Source organism: Schistocerca serialis, chromosome 1, assembly GCF_023864345.2.
Source record: "Schistocerca serialis cubense isolate TAMUIC-IGC-003099 chromosome 1, iqSchSeri2.2, whole genome shotgun sequence".
NCBI classification, from domain to species: Eukaryota; Metazoa; Arthropoda; class Insecta; order Orthoptera; family Acrididae; genus Schistocerca; species Schistocerca serialis.
In genome coordinates this window covers 210,198,267-210,213,031 of record NC_064638.1, presented here as the reverse complement: position 1 = coordinate 210,213,031, position 14,765 = coordinate 210,198,267, and positions in this window count along the sequence as shown.

The window sequence follows — 14,765 nt, the reverse complement described above, 5'->3', positions numbered from 1 at the left end:
ACAATCATATACACAAAAAAGTGGAAAATGTGCACGGTCTGATGTGTAACGACAAGAAAAGCGACCTGCTAACCTGACCTTGCCGGGCACTTGCCAAGAAAAAATACGATAATCATCAGTAATTAGTCACGTGAAATGATTGCATTAGTAAATGGCATCATAGTGTGTTGAATCATACAGTGGTTTCACTCAATAAACGGTTTAATGTTTGATATATGGTGATTGCCTTTCGATTTTCTAGTTCTCAAAGTTTCGACATGTACAACATTGGGGTGAGGGATGCTGCGAATCCGATATGGACCTGCGTATAGAAGTTCAAATTTACTGCACTTACCTTTTAATTTACTGGATAAATAGTGTGTACGTATCAATATCTTCTGTCCAACGTGAAAGTCGCGGCGTGTACAAACGTGTTTTTGCTGTCTTCTCCGGCGCTCTGCGGCACGTTTGATGTTGTTCAGCGCAATGTTAATTATTTCGTGGTGTCGTAGTCGCCTACATTTGGGTAATTTTACTAATTCTTTAATTTTGTTCGGTGGTTCAACGTAACGTTTTTCAGTATAACAGTCGGAGGTAGCATAGTGGATTCATTTGGAATGGAATTAATTACATCTTGGAATGAGAGTATGTGTGTATCCCAATCAATATGTCTTTTGTGGCAGTATATTCTACACAGTTTACCAATTTCCTTCATTAATCTTTCACAGGGGTTCGAAGAAGCGTGGTACTTGGATATATAGATCGGAGAAATGTTTCTAGCTCGTAACATGCGTGTCCATACGCTACTACGAAATTGTGATCCATTATCAGAAATTACTTTCATTACATGCCCTACATGAGATAGAAAATGTTTTACAAATGCTTTCGAAACAGTTTTAGCAGTAGCTTTGCGTAATGGAGTGAAAGTAACAAATTTTGAAGTGAGCTCAACAGCGACAAAAATGTAGCAAAAACCTCTGTTAGTTCTCGGAATCGGACCAAAAATATCTACTGCGGCCATGTGTCATAATTTAACAGGTATAATGGGATATAAAGGAGGAATATGTAAAGTGGTGTCAGATTTAGCTTTCTGGCAAATTTTACAAGACGCTAAAACTCGTCGTATACGTTTCTCCATGTTGGTAAAATAACAGTTCTGTCTCAGTATAAGAAAACATTTTCGTGCTCCGTAATGTGCGTAACTTAAATGAGTGTACCAAATTAATTTGTTAACCAGTTCGTCAGGAATGCATAATAACCAATTGTTGCTGTCAGGATGAGAGCGGCGAAACAGAATGTCATTGCGTACAGTGTAATGGTTTCTAATCGTAACATTTTTTCTATCTTGCCAAAGGTGTTTAATTTCTTTCCACACATTGTCTTTATTTTGTTCTTCTGCTATGTCCTGTAATGACGATGAAATAAAGTTTTCAAATGCAACTTGCTGAATGTACATGACACTGAAATTTGTTTTGCAGAAGTTGGTTGCTACGTCTTGCTGATTGTTGCCGAGAGAACGCGATAGTGCGTCTGCTATAACATTTTGTGTGCCAGGAATGTGAACTATTGTAAAATTAAATTCCTGTAAATAAAGTTTCCATCTGCTTAATCTATCATGCGTGAATTTGGCCGAAAGTAGAAATTGTATCGCTCTGTGGTCTGTGTAAACGGTGGTATGTCTGCCATAAAGAAAGTGCCGAAATCTCGTAAAAGCCCATACAACACATAATGTTTCAAGTTCTGTAACAGAATAATTTCGTTCAGCAGGTGACAGAATGCGACTTGCAAATGCGATGTTTTTAATTACTATTGAGCCATCTTCTTCAATTTCCTGGAAAATGTGTACGCCTAAAGCGGTATTGGAACTGTCGGTGGCAATAGAAAAATTTCTGGTAAGATCTGGGTGCGATAAAAGTGGTGCATTCAACAAAGCATGTTTCAAATAACATTCTCGTGAACAAGATTCTGCGTGTGAAAATTATTGCTTACGTTACTGGAATATGAAACCTCTACTGTATATGGTCAAATTCTATCGTACGTGCTGTTATTTACGGGAGAATATTGTGGCATATCCACTATATGAACTGCTCTGTTATTTCTTACTGACGTGTTACGCTATGGATGACACCTATTGTCTGTTTCATTCATGATTATTTGTTGTTGCTGATGTTGTTGCTGCTCATAAGATCGACTGTTATTAAATGTACGCCGAGAATTGTGCTCATTATTTTTACGTCTGTCGTGATAGTCATTCCTATACGGTGTATTGCGATACGAGTTGAAATAGAGTGTTGTCTGTACGTAGTTATTTCTTTGCTGCCATGCGTTACCATTTGTTGGAGCTGGGACTATACGTGCACGCGGCGAAACATTAAAGTTTGGTTGACCTTGTAGACTGCATTGTTGGTTACGTATGCTAAGCGGCTGACTTTCATGCTATTGTGGTGGAAAACGTCTATTGTTACCAAAAAATGCGTTTGCTGTTAATTTTACACATACTGATGATTACGATTTTTATCTGTTATTTAAGTTCTCGTGATTCTGGAGTGCCTAATGAAAATTGTCACATTGCTAAAAATTTGTCACATCGGGTTTTCTTTACATATTCTTAATCCTAGATAGAGCAATAGTTAAAGAGCAGTTTGGATAGATATAAAGGATAGTAGAAGAAAAGGCAGCAGTGCAGAAAACTAAAGATGAAATAGCACTACTACAGCTCGGGGCCCTATGCTCGCTACGGCACATATTCATTAAAGCGTAATGAATCCCCTGAGGTCTTTTACGCACTACAAATAAATTTTAACTTTTGTGTTACAGGCAATAGCGGTAAAATTTCAAAGGCAAATTGTTGTATCCGTGCTAATTCAAATTTCTTCATTACAGGCAATGCTGTTGTAAATACAAAAATAAATTGTCGCATCTGGTTCAAAGCTAGCTTCTGCATTACAGGCAATAGCGGTGAATGTACAAAGATAAATTGTCGTATACAGTGCAAAGCGTGTGCCTGTACGCTGTCATTATTAAATTCCTTACATTTTCTTACAATTGCAAATTGCTCATAATCAACGTTCTCGTCACTGAATTTGATAACATGCTCAGGCTTGTGTGTGAATCCGCTCGTCTGTGTCATTTCGTACTTTAAGTTGTGTAGCTTTTCAGATTTTAATTCGCGTGGCTTTTCGGATTTTAAGTCGCGTAGTTGCTGTAAATTGCTCACATTATACACGCTGCGTGACTCTGATAAATGCTCGCAACGTGGCGGATTCTGTGACGTATTGGTGACTGAAATAATTGTTAATTCTGTTACTTTAATACTTTCGTCAATCTGGTTGTTGTGTCGTGCAAATTTCTCGTCATCTTCCGTATTCGGAGTGTGTGAAACTTCCACTGACTCTAAATTAATTTCGTCGCGAATCTGTACTTCGTTTTTAGGACATTCTTCAGTGACTGCATTAATTTCATGTATCTGTGCTTCGTTCGCTGAACATTGTTCAGTGACTGCATTAGTCTTGTCTTTATGTGATTCTGTTGTACCTACACGTGTGCTACTTGATTCTTGTGCAACAGTGCCAACTTTTTCATTACTGTTATTAGCACAAGTCTTGGTATTCACACGTAATTGTCCTCTATTATCACAATAATGCGCGGCAATGGCATCAAGCTGTTCATTAATCTGTTCATTCCGTTCACTAAGTTGTTTGATTTTTCTATTAATGTCGTCTTGATCTTCATTCGATTGTTTATTTCTTTCATTAATTAATTCACGTTGTTTGCGCTCGTTTCTCAGTACTTCAGTCATTAGTTGTACTACTGCCGCAATTTGATCCAATGTAACTTTCCCTACTCTATCATCAATTGTCGTCAAGTTAACAGACGAGACAATTGAGTTCGTTAGTTCATCATTAAGGTAAAAGTCATCATTAGTGGTTGGAATGCACTGATTGTTAGTGAACGCAGGATTGTCATCATTACACTGCGTGTCACATGTCCTATCGGTAAAGTTGTTTAAATCGGTAGTTTCGTTCGTAATACCTCGCGATACACTATTCACAGTCTTTCGCGGCATTTTTACAGTAGTCACAATTATTCAAAAACAAATAAGCACAAATGCAAAAACAACACACAAATACAACAGAGCAACGAATTGCCGTTGACCTGTAGAAAGAAAGTCACAAAATTAGTAAAAGCGTAGCGCCAAATCCTAATTATATCTAAGCAAATAAGAGCAGATATCTGACTGTCGCTCAAAAGATTCTCAACGAAATTCGATCCTGGACTGGGTGTCGCCAAGTGTAACCTCCCCACCGTAATTTAAAAGAAAAAAAAATGACAATACTTAATACAAATGGGAGCCGAGTATAATCTTGCCACAAAAATTTGAAAGAAAGAAATATGACAATATTTAATTATGAATCCTAATGGACATTGCTCTATGCGTAACCTGCCCACAATGAAATGTACTGACAATGGCAACAAAAATGTGAAATTCGCAATCTGACTCAAATATAAATTCCTCACGAAAAATTAAAGTCCATTCAGTGATAAGAAAATTCAATTAAACCGAAATATCGGTCTTTGGCCCTGTGTAAAACAATCAGAATTAAAGTCTTACCTCAGAATAACTGGATGTCAAATTCCTGCTCTTATCTTTGCGCACGGCTCGGAGGAACTGCATTGCAAATAATAATATTCCTTTTTTTTTGTGAATTTACTGAAATTTTTCTTCAAAAGAAGTGGAATGAAATGGGAAGTGCAACGAAATCTTTAGTTCAATAAAAAATAAAATTTTTTTGAAAAATGCTTTTGAAATCAAAATTATTATTGGGGGACTTGTTAGAGATTGATTACAATAAATAAGTTTTACATTGTCTAATGATTATATTAATTAACAGTATACCTCATTCAGCATCTTGACCAGTGTTGCCGACCGCCTACATCACACAACCGCACTGGGCTGCTACTACTGACCGACCGTTCTGCATGACGACTATTAGCGTACTGCACTCGCAACGACTACTGACAGACTCGCAACGACTGACTCACAGACTGAGAACCGCTCGCAACACTCGCGCGGTCAAGCGCATACTCTCTGGTCACAGATGCTACAATGCCTCGCCATCGCTGCTATGTTACATACGTGTTTCAGTATATATAAAACACTGAAGAAGAGAAAGTGTTTAGGTGACTGATGTAAGTGATAGCTAACAAAAGGGACAAAACAATGAAGGATGTGGACCATACAGGTGATCTAAATGATTAATGGAAAATCTCATATAAAGATGTGAAACAAATACTAACAAAGAGATAGAGGGGCTGGCCAGTGCTTACCTCAGCTCAGTACAGCCGATAGATACACAAAAAACAGAACCGAAAATTTACATTCCTAGCTTTTGGAACAAATGTTCCTTCATCAGGGAGGAGAGAGGGGAAAGAAAGGGAAGAAGGCAAAGTGGATTCAGTTACTCACAACCCAGGTTATGAAGCAACAGGGAAAGGAAAACAGGAAGGATAGCAAGGATGGAGGCATGGTTGTCGGAGGGAAGCCAAAGATATTCTACTGTAAGTACTGTCCCAGCTTTAAACCAAAGAGGATGAATACAGGCGTCTCCCTGGTCGGCATTCTCTTTATGGCCACTTGCAACCCAGGCATGGGAACATGTTCACATAGATTTTGTGGTCCCGTTTCTCAATGCTTTTGGGTCATTGTCATTGATGCTTATTCCCGATTCCCATATGTGGTTCACTGCTCCTCAACCACTTCAGAAGTTGCAATCCAGACACTAGCAAAAATCTTTTCTGTGGAAGGTCTGCCAGTCACCCTGGTATCGGACGATGGACCTCAGTTTATTTCGCAGACCTTCCAGGATTTTTGTAGGCGCTTCAGTATTCAGCACGTTTGTTCTCCCCCCTTTCATCCACAATCGAATGGGGAAGCCGAGCACATGATGTGCACATTTAAGACGCAGATGAAAAAGTATGTGCATGAATTTCCTGTGGAGGAGGCGTTGACGTTTTTCCTGACGGCATACCGGACCACACCGATGGGAGAATGCAGCCCTGCAGAGCTCCTCCACGGGCGCCAGCCTAGTACTCTGCTGCACCTCCTCCGGCCTGGTCCTCGCCAGTCTTCGCAATACGGAGTACACGGCTTTCCACCCGGTATGTCGGTCTGGGCACGTGGGTTTGGATACCGGCGGTGGTACTGCGCCAATATGGCCGCCGGCTCTATACCTTGCAGGCGGGGGACCGGGAAGTCTGTCATCACCAAAATCAGCTACATCCACATTTGGGCACCCAACCTCCGACCCCTCGGGAACCGGCTTCCCTATTGCCGGCACTCGTGTTGTTTTCTCAGGGGACACTACTTCTCCTCACCCCTGTGACTCTGCCACACTGCGATGGTTCTCAGCCTTGGCAGCCTCCAGTAGCTCCAGCACTGGCATCGCCATCGTTAGAGATGCCCCGGCGAGAGCTGGCCCCCCTCGCAGACCCTGTTTCTCGGGAGGCTGGTTCACCTGTGGTCATACCTTCCCCATCATCCCCACCACTGGGTCTTGCCCCTCCCGAGGTGGACCAGGACCCGGAGTTCAACGGCTTGTCTCCCGTTCTGTCCCGGGCTCCGGTGGTGGGACGACGGGGGCCTCTTCGCGTGGGTCACTTCCAGCCATATTCAAAGGTTCCATCTCAAGGGTTGGCAGATCCCTCGACTCCAGCCTTCCAATGGATGTGGACGTCATTGCTCCTGCACAACGCTCCACCTTCCGACGCAGTGGATCACAGTGGCTTCACCCCCTTCGAAGGAGGAGTAGTGCAGTAGCCACCAAAAAGATCGCGGGAGGCGCACATCGGCACGGCACATCACGGACAGTAGTTGCCGCAAGTAGAGTTCCGTCCACCAGAGGGCACGCGAGAATTCGGCCATGACCTCTGCCGGCGGAACAACAACAACAACTCAGGCAGCACGGGAAGTGCCCAGTCAGTTCACATCGGGCATGCCTAGGAGACAGTTCCCAGTCTACGCCATGTGAAGTGCGACAGAAAACGTGAACCGTATTACTACATGTTTCATGAATTTTTACTTTAGAAAAAGATGGATCAAAGAATTTACATTAAATTTTGCTTTAAAAATGGAATACAGTGCAGCACTGCATTTGAAGTCGACAGTAGCTTACGGTGAATTACTATGAGTAAGAGAAGAGTTTGCGAGTAGTATAAGCCTTTCAAAGAGGGTCGAGAAGACATTGAAGGTGATGACCACCCTGGACATCCTAGCACATTGATTACTGATGGCAATGTGAAAGAAGTAAAAAAGTGACTCTGGAAAACTGCTGAATCACCATCATAGAGGTTGTTGGTGATATTGGCATACCCTTTGAATCATGTCAAGCAGATGTTTTGGGCTTGTAACATGTAGCAGCAAAGTTTGTTCTGAAATTGTTGTAGTTCGACAAAAAATTATGTCACATAGACATCTCTCAGGAATTGTTGAATGACATTGATAACAATCCAGAACTTCTAAAGAAGATAATAACAGGTGGCAAAACATGGATATAGGCCCAATCATTCCACTGGAAACTGCTTGAAGAGCTAAGACCAAAAAAAATTTGACAAGATTGACCACATGTGAAGGTTCTTCTCACTGTTTTTGTTGTAACTGCGACCAGAACGGTCGCGGGCTTGAAGTAACGGAAAGCGTGGCAGGACCCGCAGAGCGGCCCGTGAACAACAACACAGTGGGAGAGGACGGACATGACCAATGAAGGACAGAATGAACAACAGCAAGATCAAAACAATGAAGTCAGAAGGAAACCTAACAGCCACATCCACTCGTACACAGAACAAGAAAGTAAGTAAGCTGTCTAACGCAAGACGATGTGTCCAGAGACGTACGCAAGGTTAGACTCGCTGGCTGAGTGAGAGGCAGGCGCTTAAATACTCTATTGGGGGCGCCGCTATTGACCGCTGGAACCACATGTTCCAATGGGGCGTCCTCACACTAAATGCAGGCCAGGAGGCGCGTGCCGCCACAGCTTATGGCACGATGGTGCAGAGACCTCTAAGGGTCTTCGACATCCATGACGTCTGGCAGGGATTCAAATTCCGCAGCGAGCAGTACCAGAGTTTTCTTCAATTACAATGGAATAGTACATCATGAGTTCCTGCCTTGTGGTCATAGAGTCAATAAGGAATGCTACCTGGAAGTTATGTGCTGTTTGCCCGAAGCAGATTGAAGAAAATGACCTGAATTGTGGCAAAACCATTCATGGAAATTTCATCACAATAATGCCCCTCCCCACACCTCAGTGCTTGTTAATGATCTTTCTGCCAAAAAAAAACAAAACCGTTATGTTGCCTCAGCCACTGTATTTTCTGGACATGGCCACCTTCGACTTCTTTCAATTCGCAAAGCTAAAAAAAACTTTGAAATGACATAGTTTTGTCACCACTGATGAGATAAAACAGAATTGCTGAAGGAGCTGAGTACCATTTTGGAAAGTGAATTCCAGAAGTGCTTCCAAGATTAGAAAAAGCACTGGCACAAGTATATTTAATCTTACTTTGAAGAAGATGTAGTTGATGTCAATGAACAACTTTTTGATAACACCTTGTACTTATTTCCATTTCCCTATTGTGCCACATTTAACCAGGTTATTGTGTACAATAAAATATTAATACCAGGAATTCAAGCCCATTACCAGAAAACATATTGACATATATAGTCTCACTCCACCTGTCATTTTGTCTATCAACATATGGTAAAACAACGCTAAATTGCCCTCAGCTGGTCCCACTATATGCAGTAACTTCATTATAAAATCCGTCTGTGCTTCTCACAGTCCTGCCAAGAACTGCTACAGTGGCATAATATAGCACTTAGCTGCCTGTGAATGACATGGAGGATGGTTTTCTGTCTTGTTGCTTTCCAGTCTTGCATCACTGGTACTGCCACTCAAAATCCACAACAGTCTGGCTGCAGCTATCTGCTCATATAATGCACTCCATTGATTGTGTACCCTTTTAAGATCGTCATTTATATTCATATGGTGCTTTGCATATATTGTATAAATTCCATTGCCAATTCCCATACCAACCTTATTCTGTATAGCCTCCTCCGTGTTCACTAGTTGGGTGGTATGGCATTCTGTCTTAGTCTTTGTAGGGTCTGCAACTGCTTGCACCTGGCCAAGTGTACTGTTTAAATTCTGAATGTTTTTGGCATCTGCTGCCCTGAACACTATCTTCAAAAGTTTTTTACCTGTGTTTATTGATTCTCTCTTTCTTCAAATCAATGTTCTTGGCACCAGGTCTATCACCTGTTTCAACTACTCCCTCAATTTCCTATAAAGATGCAATCTGTTGTACTCTTCATGAACTTCTGCAAGAATTTCCTCTCTTTCTCCACTTCCTTCTGCAATTCCCCAAAGGTGTCTTATAAACCATGTACCTCATTTCCCAGCTTCCAAACATTCAAAGTTGGTCCAAGCATCCACCGATGACTTGTTAAGAGTACATTGGTTTGTCATGAGAACACCACTTCAGATTCAAGAAACTGATTCTGTAATTCATCACCTACTCCTCTCTGGGTGAGGTGTAGCAACAACATATTCTTCATGCTTGCGTGTGCTGGCACACCACCTGAAAGAAAGGAATTTCTCATCTCTTCCCTCCCTCCTTCCGGAAACACTGGTGCACAGTAAAATAACACTGAATATTACAACAGTGGAAACTCCACATGGGAATATCAACCATGTAGAAAAAGTTAAATTGTTACAACTGTAAAGAAGACACATTAAGTTGCAGACAGGCACAATTAAAAGACACTTACACAAAACTTTCAGCCACAGGCTTCATCAGCAAAAGAAAAACCAAGAAACACACATCATTCATGCACACAAGCAAAAAGACCTCACACAAACATGACTATCAACTCTGGCAGCTCAGGCCAGAATGCATCATCACTTGGGATGGCAGCAGCAGTGTGCAGGGGGCAGCAAAAGGGAAGGGATAGTAGAGTATGAGTGGGGAGCAGAGGAACACTGTCTGGCAGGGACTAGAACACCAACAGGCACAGTGTCAGGAGGTTAAGAGGCAGGGATGTGAAGAAAAGAGGAGTGAAAAGGAGAGGAGTGGGGAAAGATTGGCGGGTGCATTGGCAGAGGGCAGAAAACAAAGAGGTTGCGAGAAGAGAATGGGGAGGAAATGATACAACAGAGGGGGTGTTAACTGTTGGATGGAGGGTGTGGGGACAATATGTTAGCGTAGGTTGAGGCTGGGATAATTATGGGAGTGGTGAATGTGTAGTAAGGATGACTCCCATCTGCACAATTCAGAAAAGTTGGTAGTGGAGAGGAGATCCAGATGGCTTGGGTAGTAATGATTTCAGTGGCTGCTTCATTATGCAAGCCATTTGGATCCTTCCCTCCACCACCAGCTTTTCTGAACTGTGCTGATGGGAGTTATCCTTACGACACATTCTCTGCTCTATAAGTATCCTGGCATCAACCTACAGTAACATACTGTCCCCACACTTTCCACCCAACAGTTTCCACCCTGTCTGACCTATGATCTCCTCCCCATTCACTGTGTGAGTTGGCACAGTGGTTAGCACACTGGACTCACTTTTGGGAGGACAACAGTTCAAACCAACATCAAACCATCCTGATTTAGGTTAGCTGTGACTTCCCTAAATTGCTTCAGGCAAATTCCAGGATGATTCCATGGAAAGGGCATGGCCAACTTTTTTCCCCATTCTTCTCTAATCTAAGGGGACTGATGACCTCACTATTTGGTCCCCTTCCCCGAACCAACCAACTTTTCCATTCTTGTCTCCCAGTCCCCTTGTTTGCCTCGATCTGCCAGTGCACCCACCCAGATTTTCCCACTTCTCTCCTTTTTGCTCCTTTTTTTCCCACCTCTCTGCCTCACAATCTCCTGACGCTACACCTGTTGACATTTTAGTCCCTGCACAATCTGCTAGATAGCATTCCTCTGTCCCCTCTACCATACACTACTGTCTCTTCCCCCTTACCTTTCCCTCCAGATTGCTGCTGCTATCCCAACTGATATATGCATACTGGCCTGAGCTGCCAGAGTTGGCAGTTGTGTGAGTGAGGTATGCCTGCTTGTGTGTATGAATGGTTTGTGTTTCTCTGTTTTTCTTTTGCTGTTGAAGGCTGTGGCTGAAAGCTTTGTGTAAGTGTCTTTTAATTGTGCCTGTCTGCAACTTAACACATCTTCTCTAAGTAGTAGCAATCTCCTTTTTTCTATTGAATATTTCATAAAATGAACACACTAATCCACCAAGTGCAAACAAGAAACAAACCCCCAAGGCAAAACAATATTAACCCCACCATTACAGATATACAAAGTCAAAACGTACACATCAAACAAAATAAAACTAAATGTATGGTATTAATCCATACGGTATGTTACGCAAATCCTGAACATTTTTAACTACCACCTTCTTAGAGTTCTTATTCCATAACAGCTGTGAGGTTGGAATCTGTAGGAAAGCATCTACACTTGTTTCGAAGGGTTTGACATGACTTATGTGAATAAGCATTGTCTTCATTGCAAGCTGAACCTTTACATTTACTGGTGATATCATCTCATTGCTATGGATCCTGGTACCTATTTAGAAACTTCATTGTTCTACCTCTTGGTGTATAATGATTTTATACTAAAAGCAAATGCCTCACTCTATATTGGAGCAATTTCTACATATATTGCCTCATCTTTTCTTGACATTCAAGTGCCTTTGTATTCACTTGTTTGACCTTCTGCCAAACTTCTCTTAATTGTTTCATTCATGACTTTTTTCACTCACTCTTCATTAGCACCTAATGTAGGTTCACTTCAGACTTGTATGTGTGATATACACTCGGCGTCAGTTCTCTATGTGTACTGCTACAGCTCTTTGTGTATGTAATTGGCTCCTGCTGAATGTTACATAAATACTGTGTTCACATTGTTCCATGGAACAAAGTTGTTTTCAGTCTACTGGTCATGTTGTACTTGTTCCTAATTACAACCGTTATGAGATTAAGTACTCATCAACACTAGTTGTTTTCTTTTAAGTGGAATATTTGAATCTTTTATGTACCCCAAACTGTATTAACTAAAGAGCAGTTGATCCATTCCAGGGAGTGGAGATCAGTCAATAATGTTTTACTGAATTATACAAGATACAAGCAAAAAGGAGAAAATACCGACCATTAGCCAGTTCATAGGGTTAATTTATAGAGGATTACTACATGTCACTGACTGCTTTCATTAGTTTTATGATGATGTTATCAGTTTCTAAACTATAAGCCACCAATACTAGTAACCCCTTTTGTAACAACATGTCACCATGAGCATCCATTGATGTGCCCCCTTGATGAAGTTTCAGATCCTCCTGTAACTTACAAGATTTAGTAACTGCACCTGCCAACCCTCCTTCAGTAGAACCAGCACTGTTTGTTCTGACCACATCCTACCATCACCGTGCCCAGGCATTGCCAGTGTGACAGCCTAGTCCAGATGGTGCTCCCCAGCAGCTCTTGTGCTCTCATTATTGGCCCCATGCACAATCAGCCCATCTAATGCTACTTTCACTTCACTCCAACAGCATCACATCAGCATGACAAATCAAAGAACCACTGTCATCTCAGTTTAGTAGGAAATACATATCTTTGTGGCCAACCTGAATACAATTCAGGTACACCTCTTTTGTTCAAGTCAACTGATAATACCAGGCTCTGCACCCCTTTAGTCAATTTAAAGAATTTAGTTTTACAATAATCCTCCCAAGAATTAGGACCCAGCTCAAAAATCAGCACAATCTGTCCAAGGGAGCTCTTCAACTCTTTGCATAAACTATTTATAGTAAGTCCATCTGGTACTGTAACAGGCTCCTATGGAAAGGGGATGAATGTGTATGGTGAGCAGACAGATCGAGTGGAAAGATTTCTACCCTTCTGGTAGAATCAACTGAGGTTTACAGTCAAGTTGTGGCTGAAACTGGACTGGTGCAACATTGGATGTTTCTGGATACTGCACCTACCCACGCTCAGTCCACATGAACAGCATTTCCTGACTGACTACTGCTGACACACGATGCTATTACAATGGAGCATAGTATGCATTTATCGTTCCTACGAGTCTGGATGATTTTGGCATGAACAAGGTTAATCTGCCAAAGGGCCTACAGGTTGCCAGTTTGAGTGTCTTGGAAGGAGATAATATTGATAGGCTGAGTTATGGCCACAGCCACAAGCATACTTAGTTTTCCACTACCTGACATAGTCAAACATTTGTAAAGAAAAGATAGGAAGACATAGAAGCTTTATTGCTTTGATTTGTGGATTTGTTCAGTCCATTGGTTCTGTTATCCTCAATGCCTATAACACAACACAGGATACCAACAGAAAGCAATGCTCCAGGATATAAGAAACCATACAGGGTCCCAAAGCATTTACAAGCTTTGATGGAAGAATTCATTGACCAGCTGTTGGCTAAGGGAATCATTGAGGATAGTGATAGCCCCTGGATTGTGAACATTGTCATTGTGCCCAAAAAGACTTCAAATGGCACTGAGAAAGACAAGTCCTGCTGTGATTATTGCTTCTTATACGCAAAAACTGTTACTGATGTGTCTCACATCCCAAACATTAAGGAGACGCTTCACAATCTTGATCAGTGTAAATACTTCTTGATCATGGATTTGAAGTGTGGCTGCTACCAGCATGAGGTAATTCCAGGAGACTGGCCAAAGGCAGTATTTTCCACACCATGGGGACATTACCAGTACTACAGGATGCCATTTGGACTGAAAAATGCACCAGCTACATTTCAGACACCCTTGGATTAGTTTTTGTAATTATTTTATGTCCTGGACTCAAAAAATAAAAATAAAAAAAATAAATCAGGGATTTAAACCTAAAACAATGCATGGTGTATCTTGATGTCATAATTGTATTTTCAAATGATATGTAAGAACATGTGAGACAGCTGGAAGAAGTCTTTAAACAACTATAGACAGCACACCTGACACTTAGTGCTGTTAAGTGCCATTTCGCTATCTAGGGCACGTAATTTGGCAAGAAGGAATAAAAACTGATCCACAGCTGATGTCAGCAGTTCGTGATTTTGTACCACCACAAACTACAAAGCAAATATAAACCCTTTTAGGCATCTGTAATTATTATAGGAAATTCATGAGGGGTTTTGTGCAAATTATTGTCCTTGAATCATCACCTAAGGAAGGAAGTGAAATTTCAGCAGTCATTGTGGAACATCCAGACAATTGAACAAGGTAGAAGACAACTATTAAATGACAGAAAAAATGCTTACTATTATTTATGATATTACCTATTTTCGCTGTAATTTTTACAGGAAAATATTTAAGGTAGTTACTGATTATGCTTCTCCTAAGTGGCTACTGGGATTGAAAGACCCTTCTAGTAGACTAACATGGTGGGTATTGAAACTAAGTGAGTTTAATTATAGAGTGGTGCATAAACCTGAGAATATGCACATGAACACAGACACGTTAAGTTGGAAGAACTGGAGCTCTGCAAGCAATTGGCAAAAACTTGTCAGAGTGGAAAAATGCACAAGCAGCTGACATAGACTGCTGGGGTTTTAGGCCACAGCCATAGCTTATGACACACAGTGACTTGCCGTGCAAAAGTACACAGTACAGACTCCACCTGGCAGTTCCCACATCATTCAGAAATGAAGTATTGCAACAGGCATATGATCACTTGTTGGTATGTAATGGGGGCTGTAGAATGATTCATAGA